Source organism: Anneissia japonica, unplaced genomic scaffold, assembly GCF_011630105.1.
Source record: "Anneissia japonica isolate Jap-2015-1 unplaced genomic scaffold, ASM1163010v1 scaffold2756_len2360902_cov194, whole genome shotgun sequence".
NCBI lineage: Eukaryota > Metazoa > Echinodermata > Crinoidea > Comatulida > Comatulidae > Anneissia > Anneissia japonica.
The window spans coordinates 1965697-1975751 of NW_022719050.1; the positions used below are offsets into that span (position 1 = coordinate 1965697).

The 10055-nt window shown below is 33.6% G+C and overlaps 1 protein-coding gene across 1 annotated transcript in view; it reads left to right on the forward strand.

Annotated features, from left to right (window-relative positions):
- Window positions 1-7743: 7743 nt before the first annotated feature.
- The window catches only part of LOC117110818 (somatostatin receptor type 2-like), an 8075-nt gene continuing 5763 nt past the window's right edge, over window positions 7744-10055 (forward strand). Inside the window, exon 1 of the mRNA XM_033253644.1 lies at window positions 7744-8172. The gene's annotated coding sequence lies outside the window, so the exon portion shown is untranslated. The remainder of the gene's footprint in view (window positions 8173-10055) is intronic.

Here is a 10055-nt window from a genome sequence, read left to right on the forward strand (position 1 = left end):
ATTTTCTTCACTTTTTATTGTTATTAATATTAATATCAATTATTACTATCGTCATCATCATCATTGTTATTATTATTATTACTATTAGTAGTAGTATTATTAAACAAACATGATCTTTTATCAGGGATTTTTGACAACCATAGAGATCTTATTAATGCGTGTGTGATATAGGCCTACCATAGAAAAAACATAGAAAAAAAAGCTTAAAAACATTGTCTTTGAGTATGTACTTTACATAGGGCTACTTCAAAAACGTGATTTCACAACCACCTCAGCCCCACCATGGCTGGGGCTGAGGAGAGTAAATTTGAGGAAATAGTACCTCTCGAGATGGCCGGAAATGACACTTTTATATAGCAAAATTCATCATCATCACATTACCATTATAGTCAAAATTAAACGCCAACAATTTTCTCATGATCTTTAATCAGGGATCTACGGTACTTAATATCCAGGACAACTTAGGCCTAATTATAGCTTACCAAGCTTTAACTATATATACTATATTATGATCAACAAATCACAACTTTTTTTCGCATTTAGCACAATTTTCTTTACTTTTTATTGTTATTAATATTAATATCAATTATTACTATCGTCATCATCATCATTGTTATTATTATCATTACTATTAGTAGTAGTATTATTAAACAAACATTTAAAGAAACTTGCAAAAGGATATAAACGGAATTGAACCCCAGTATCGCATTACGAAATTGAACCACAGTATCGCATTTCTATCTTAAAAGACCTGGCCTGAGATTTATGGATTTAAGATTTTTTTAAATCACGCTTAGGCCTATGACATGTGTTCTATTAGGCCTATGTATAACGAGTACTGATGTATATTTACATGTTTAGAAGTATTCATTTTGAGTGATCCCAGGAAAGAATTTGTATTGGCTCAAGAATAAGCTTTAAAATTTTAACACTGTGTACAAAGGTGGGGGGGGGGGGGGGGGCGCCGCGGCTCCCCCCCCCCCCCCCTGGATACGTCCCTGGATAGGGTCAAGCTCCCACAAAATATTCGTATATTAATTATTAATATATGAATATTTTGTGGGAGCTTGACCCTATCTATCTTAATGCACTATTCAAATCGACCGGATTCGAGATACAGGATAGGCCCTAGGTATGCTAATTACAACTGAGCCTAGGGCCCTAGCTGGTCTAGGCCTATCTGTGATCGACGTCCTGTCTGTGTCTAGGCCTATATAGTTAGGCCGAGGCTATATCATGGCTTGTGTCCAGGTGTATCTTTAATTTTACCTGCTCGACTTCTAAAACATGCCATTTATTGCTGATGTTTTGTACCATAAAACTACAATCCAGTACGGTAGTATAATACAATGGGTACGCCTACTCCGAAGAGGTACGTACAGCATGCTTGTCACCCATTTTGTTGACGAACGTGAGAAGTACTCGGCGGTGTGACTTAATGAAGCTGCGAAACATAGGGCTACTGGTTCATTTCGTTCAGTACGAATTTTCGTTGAGTATTCATTCGACTGTAACCGATAAAATGTATACCTTTCTTAAACTATGTCATTACTACTCTGTTCGATAATTACACTGCTTACCGCATATTTTAATTTGATTCTTTTTCCCCCTTTTTTTTACATCGTTAAGCTTATTGTTTAATTTTACATTTATATTAATTTTGTTAATTAAGTTAATTAAGTTGGTTTATTTTAATCTCTTTATCTTTAATTTTCTTGTTAGATCGTTTTACATTTTGTTCATTTTATGTATATTGTATTGACGTACCACCTTGCTAGGTGTGTGCCACTGATCTAAAAGTGAGTTCCAATAAATACTGAAATACTGAAATACTGAAATACTGACTGGTTCGTAAAATAGGCCTAGACTTCGTTGACAACGAAAATTAACGTAACCACAATGCGTTAATCAGCGTTAAGTTATGCACGTGACCAACAAAAAAAATATGCCCGATTGGTCAGATTAGCAACAACAATTGCGTCAATATAACTTAGTTTAAATTTCAGAAAATAATAATTATAATATTTACCCACATCGAAGTCAAAAAATAATTGTAGGCTAAAAACTGGATGAAAACATTTTTTACGAAAAAACCCATACTGCCACAATCCGAAGCAGCCTTCATTACGCAACGTGTACACTGATCTCTACTATAGCTTAATAGCTGGATTGCTAATCGGCCAATCCAGGTACAGAAAAAAAATGAGGCCTCCTACGCCATGTTGGAGGGCCTAAGTGACTTACCAGTTTAGAAAAATTTAGGAATTTTTAAAAAACCATCTAACCACTAGGCGCGACTGTTTATGCAGTTTTCAAAAGCGCGAGCGAAGTCGCGTTGTTACAGTCGATCCCTAACAGCGCAAATAACTTCGCTTGCGCTTTCTTAAACTGCATAAAAAGTCAATCAATAGACAGATGATAATAATCATTACTTTAAATTCAACTTTATTATTAAAAAGTTCTGCAAGAATTGTTATTTTTAACAATAATTTAAACAAATGCCAAAAGAAACTAAACTTATCTAAAATGATACGTCACTTAGGCCTCCTAACATGGCGTCGGTGGCCTCACTAAAACCTGCCAATGAGCAATCCAGTTATAATTATAGTAGAGATCAGTGAGGGTGTATCGCGGTAACTAAAATCGTTAAACGTTAACTTAAATATTTTATTTTATTTATTTAATTAATACACAATAGAGTCATTGCATAAATATGTTCAATAATAATAGTAACATTCCTCCCACCAATGCCTACGTTTAAACTTTTATTATTGTATTGTCATATCATCGTTGTATAAGAATGAAAATTACAGGAAAAAATAATATGGACATAGCGCGTAATGCGTAAATCATTTACTAATCACATTTCAAATAATTATTTGATATCATAATGATGACATCATAGAGCAAATGTTTTGTAGTTTAAAGTAGGCTTATCGTGTTATATATATTTCTATTTAGTTTCTAACAATAGATTTATGAACCAGGCACGAATAAACGTTCTGCACTTAAATGTGTTGCTGTGTTTTTGTCCCAATTATTTACATTTTGCGTACTCAGGTTTCTATGCTTTTTCAATTTTTCCACCCACCCTCTCGATTTATTCATCACTAAAGTGTCTCTTTGTTTCATTGTTTCAATATAATGTACTAGAAAAAAAAAAGTTAAAAAATATAAAACATATTGTATGTTTTTTATTCAAGATTCCACACTTAACGTTTAGTTGAATCCACATTTTTACAAATAGACTTTTAGAATTATTGTTCTTTGAGACAGGAGAGTATAAACCGTAATTTATGTCTGTAGAATTGTTTGATAATTAAAAGATCTGAGAGCTCAAACATAATCATGATTACAGATGAACTAATAAATCATCCAGGATACTATACTAGGCCTACTTCTCTTCCATAATAGTTCGTGTTGCAGGGATAAGATAATATGCTGTTATTGACAGAAGGATTGTCTGCAAACATGTTCTTTCCCGCATTTTCTGTCAGACGAATGGCGTCAATTCCAGTCATAAACAAGCCCTCTCCTCAATTATCATCCTCCGTTTTTATCACGCAGGCAAATGGTCATAAACTACAGGAATCTGAAGTAGTACAACAATTTACGATTGTTATATATTTCAATATTATATTTCATTTATTATAATTGTTACATGTTGTTTTTTACTATGTGAATTTTTTTTTTTTTTTTTTTTTTTTTTTTTTTTTTTTTTTTATTTTTTTTTTATAATGTTGTTTTGGTATGATTGTTACATCGGTTACACGTGTTAGATACTATAACTTCGGCTCGACACGGGTTATTGAATATTTTTTGTAAGAACAGTTCGTTGGCGATTGATAAATTGTAAATTATGAAGTTTCCACCTTTCTTTTGTTAAAAATGGAATCATTTTAAAGTACCCGTCGGTACTAACTAAAAGAAAGAATTATAGATTTGAAAATCATTTCAAGATTTATATTTTTTGATTTATACTACCACTTGATTTAAAATTGATTAATAGTGGATGTAGTTTTTAATATTTTTTAAATTAGTGAATTTAATGCTCGTCACATAAAGATGGAAGATAATAATAAAATATAATTCAAATTATTAAATTATTATGATTAAAAAATTACAAAAATATAATTATAACTAAAGGATTATACAGGGAATGGTGTTTTTTTTTCTCCTTTTCTTTCTTTTTTTTTTTTTAAGTTGAAATTTAAACATTGTAATTATTATTTTTTCTTGCTCATTGAGAGATTGTGAAATTGAAATATGCCTTTAGAAATGTATTTTTTCCCTTTTTAATGTACTTGTATGTTTTATGTTATGATATATGTAAATAAAAGACGAAGTACATATCTTCGTGCATAGTCGCTTACCTTAAAGGCATATATGTAACATACATACAGTAGATACTTTATATATAAAAATGCTACCTAATTTATTAGTGAAACCATTATGTGTGTAGCCGATTACTTCACAGAGCATTTTAAGGTCCATTAAGCTGAAAGTATACTTGGTCTTCCCATTGCATCTCACTTTTCAGAAACCATAAACTAGAAGACAGCGTGATAAATGGAGTTAATTTATGAAACAACTAGGATGTGAGAAATAATTTCCAAGAATGTGAAAGTTATAACTATGTCCTTTAAAACAATACTGACTTCATTTTGAACTTGTTACTGTATTTTTCTTCCCTGTTTAATTCGTGGTAATGCTATTTATTGATTCATATTATTAATTATATTCTTATTTTGATTTTTTAAATAGGCCTACATTTTCATCCCATTCTTAGAATTCTTATGCTGATAACTCTAATTTTGATTGATATTTTACTACAACATATTTTCCAAAATGATTTTATGCCTATCAATTTTATTTTTGATATTTAATTGCTTGAAGGTTTTCATGACGAAGTAATAATGTGTTAAACGTTTGAGGTACCGTACACCATGTAGATAATTCCGGAAAGAATTTTATTTGGAATGTCTCGACGTTTGAATCTATCCACAACGGGTTGAAAACGGGTTGGTTATTGAAAAAATGTTTCTGTAACATGTAAGGAGAGAAAGCTTAAATCTTTGATAGGCATTCGATGTAGATGATGTACCGTATGGATTCGTTCCTTATGACGCTCAAGGCCCAACATATCGCCATCTACGATTACCACACGTGACTTGGCTTTGTAAACACTATATCGAAAGGTCCACTGATTAATCTTAGATAAGATAGAATAATACATACTCCACAGTATCGAAATGCACGCCATCGTGCACACGATGGCGTGCATTTCGATACTTGGAGTATGTATTATACTATCTTAAACACTATATCGTGCTCACAATTTGTTATCCATACCACACAGATTATTCATTAGAAATATGAATAATATGCACGATAAACCAAGACATCCATACATATATACATACATATATACATATGTATATATACATATATATATATATATATATATATATATATTATACGAGCAAATTGTATTTAATAGCAGTAAGTCACTGAATGTTCAGCTAATTAATATATAGGCCTATATTTATAGTAGGCCTACATGAATTTTAAAAACTTGCATTATAACGTTATCTAACACAGAGAACATGTAACAGAGTGCGCTTCCATTCGGTTAGCATGTTTTTATGCAGCGATGAGGCTCTACTTTATATGCTCAATTTTACTAGGTGTTATTGCTAAACGGCATTGTACTTTGATTATATGATATTTAATGCAGTTATATATTACTCAATTGTAACCTTATAATCTGTTTTAAATTTTTGATGAGTTATTTGATTCACTTTGAATTTTATTGATATAATTGCGCTTGAAGCATTTTAAGTTTAAAAATATTCATAATTCAATTAAATATTATTTTATGGACATGCATACGGTACACTGGTAAGAGGCATATTGTATCTGCAAATAAACTTCGGGATACACTTTCCCTTCAGTAGATAAAATATAACAGGCAAATGTAGAGGTCATTGTTGGTAATAAGAGTAAGCCTAATCCTATACATTTTTATAAACGTGTAGTAATAAAAACACTTACGAGGGAGATTTCGATTTGTACTACGTGATCTTAGGACATGGTTCACTGATCCGTAACCGTTCTGCGTACTGCAACATACAGTAGATACAGGAGCGGCCGCACTGCGTCCTAGAATTCAGACAACAACCATAACTTACCAGTACTAGGCCTAGGCATAGCCATAATTAAACTTAAGGAGAGGAAACCACATGCCTAGGCTAGCCCATCTAACCATCTAGACTTAATGGATCCTGTAACCTATGCCCACTATTTAGCCGGCCATTATAGGAAGCTTTCGATTGCACTACGACGGTAGAACCTAAAGCTATGTCCACACTATCAAATTTTACGTGACAAATGTGTGTGATGTGCCCATATATGGGCATGATGATGTCATATTACACCCAAATATTTGATAGTGTAGACATAGCTTAAAACGTAATGACACCACATAAAGTCATCTGCGCATCATGCAAGAACGTTGAATCCACGTTGTCGTCCGAATTTCTAGGAGGCAGTTTGGCCGGAATCTGCGTTGTGAGGATGCAGAAAGGCCACGGATGACTGAATCCGTTCTAGGGTTACGTCGTGGCGCAAATCGGAAGCTCCCTATTGCAACGTCGCACCCGAGTTTCGTCTGCCTTACAACCAGCTTTCGCGATTGTGCGACGCTGAATAATAATTTGATAATGCAGTTTTAATCTCATATTTTATGGGTGAGCCATCTACAACTACAGTTTACATATACAAACTGTATAGCACTTGGAGGTAAAAGAAGAATGACTTCGTGATTAACTAGTAGGCTCTAACGACTCAGAAACATACAATTAACTGGTTGAGTGATAGTCTAGTAGGCCTCGCCCAAGGTTGAATAAGAAATAAATATGAGCCAAGACATTATTAAGTAAGTACTGTAGGCCTGTCTAGCGAGGAATCGAGGGTTAAAGAGTATCTATTGATTGTGAACATCAATCATATATTTTCCGTTAAGTCATAATTATGGAGATGTCGCGTATGACACGTATCTATTGTGTATCTAAATATATATTCTCATAACCGAATATCCTTGGCGTTTAATATCAATATTATTCTCTGGATTATAGCTGCTTTCAGTGAAAGTAATTGTAATATAACATTGCCAAAGTACATCTTAACCAATGGACAAATCCGTTCGCAGGCGCCCTTTATTATCAAGAACACTTATCTTCGCTTTATTATCGCAGGAATACCTCCATGATGTACTTAGGACACATTATTAGAAAACTTTGCTAGGCTAACGCTTTTCAATGAAAGGCCGGCATCTATACACATTACGTAAGTTCAATATAAATGTACTATATATTGCCGTATGTTTCACTCCTACGCATCATGATTGTATTGATTCGTATGTACTGAACACACGTATTGACACTATTAGGAAAATTAATCTTCCAACAGTGGAGCAAAGAATGTAATTGGTAAACATACTGCAAACGCTGGGCTCACCTAGTTCATTTACTAGTATTCATAAATCGTAATTCTAAGTTGTGGTTGGTTGTCTTAACTAAATCCACAGTGGATCTTTGTCGATGCATTAACCATGGGTGTTTTAATACGTTCAACCCGATGATATCCTTATTATCAGAGTCGAAGTGACAATTACTGATCAGAGCGTTTCCACAACCACGTTGGTGGGACTGACATATAAGTTACACCCGTTTCATGGTTTCACTGTCTTTCTATCAGTTGAGTAAGTTGTGAATATCGGTAGCTACATGTACATCTAGTGCTGAAGTAACTGGGAGTTGTCATTAGTTTTGCAGATGTGGAAAATTGAAATAATCCGCAAAACACTGTAGTGATGCTCAAAAGGCTGCGCAATAACATATCGACTGTAATCAGTGACCGCGCCGCTCCGCCGGAATATTGGACGTTCGTTCTTTGAAGATCGTATAAGATTATATTTCTGTTCGATGCGCTCTCGACTTCACTTCTCTTCCGATATTCGAACAGTTCGGAAAGGCAAGGCCTAGTGATTTTCTGCTTAATAAAATTATTGAAGTAGACAAGTTTAACTGGGTGTGAAGAGTAAAACTAATTGAACCTGCACTAAACTGATAGGCCTACAGTGATTTAGATGTGAAAGACGCTGACTTGACGGTAGGAACTTTTTACAAAACATTATTTTGTGTAATCGTTAATCTTCCTTTATTTATGTCATTATTTTCTGCAGGATCATCAGCATTATAATCATGCACCATCACTGTGACTAAAATAATTAGCAGCATTTATCATCATTATGATCAGCAACACTGCCATCATCATTAGGCCTGTTATTACGATATCATATTGTCATCAGCATTCATCATAATATAATGTAATGTTCAAAATTTATATAGTGCTTTAAAAAGTCTCAAAGCGCTTGGGGTGTAAAATAGTTCGTTGAGTAATTTCTCCCCTGGTCGCAGGCCCGTAGCCAGGTCATTTCGAGGGGGTTCTCTGGGCGTGGGGTACAGGGGCCTGCCTAAGGTCCACGGTGGGGTCGGGGGAAAAGCTCCCGAAGCCAGAGTAGTTTTTGTGTTTAATGGGTCTATATAATGTTATGTTTTGAAAAAAGATCTATGTAATTAAAAGATGGTAATATAATAAAATTAGAATATATTTTGTGAGAACTGGCATGTTTAAATAACACAGAAAAATATAAAAAAAAGCCTCATCGCATACTCAACATCAATATACTCAACACATTTATTATTATAAAACAAAAAAAAAAGCTTTTCTTCTTCCTCCTCTTCCTCTTCCTATTCTTCTTCTTCTGCTACTTCTTCTTGACTCTCATTTTGTACACTGAAAATAATAGTACTATTTTACTACATGGCTAAAAAAGTACAAATATTGTTATTACTACTGACAGGGCCATCATTAAATTAAGTCAGAGCCCAAAATATAGCCTCATATACAATACGGCATCTGACATCATGAGAACCTAAACTTTAATACAATTATTTGTTATATACTAGGCCTAATTCGAAATTATTATTTTAAGACTTTATAACATAATACATACTGATTAATAATAGCTGAGATTTGATGCACATTTTAGAATTAATAATCGTTTTTAGTAATAATAATATATAATAGTATATCTTCCTGAATATTTATTGTCTACCAAATGAAATATGAATTATATGCATCTTTAGAAATATAATTTCTACAATATTAATCTTGTTTTTATATAGATAAATGTTTGATAAATTCTATCTTTCATTAAAAAAACCCCGAAATTCAGCGCGTCTATTTTCATTCTAATCAATGGCGTTTGCAAACGTGCACTGACGTCATCGTCAAATTCCAGGACATTCGACGGTAAAGCTAGCCTAGCCTGCCTGCCCAGGTCCCAGGCCAACCAATAATAATTAACAAATGTTTTTTTTTTTTTTGTTTTTTTTTAATACAGGCCAATGGCGCATTTTGTACATGCACTTTAACTTTTACAAGAAAAGCCTAGGGCTATAGGCCTAGTACCTGTAGTACGTCCTACTGTTCGGCCTAGGCCTACACTAGTTCGTTGTCGTCGGGGTATAATTCTGTCTCTAAATGAACGAGGGGCGAACCTAGCTAGTTAAAATCTAGGCTAGGCTAATTGATTTAAAATCAGTAAGATTTTAAGGACCTTAAAGAACTATCTGTCGTTTTCTTTTTTTGCAACAGCGGACGAAAAAAAGTCAGTTATTCTACGACGTTATCACTAAAAATTAACAAACAACACTCGTTTTGACGCACTCGTTGGTGTAGTGTTACGGTGTGTCTGCTGTTGAAAACAAACTTCCTAGCCTAATTTTGTGACTGACTATGATGACTCAGATGGACCATGTTGATTTATTAATTATATTTTGTTTGGGATGGGAAAAAATGAGAGTCAATATCCCCAAAATGCTCCATCAGCACATACTTTAGTGGGCGCTATGGACAGTATGGCTATGGAATTTACTAACTACACAATCCACAATCAGGTGATTAAGTCGCAAAACTTTATCTGCATT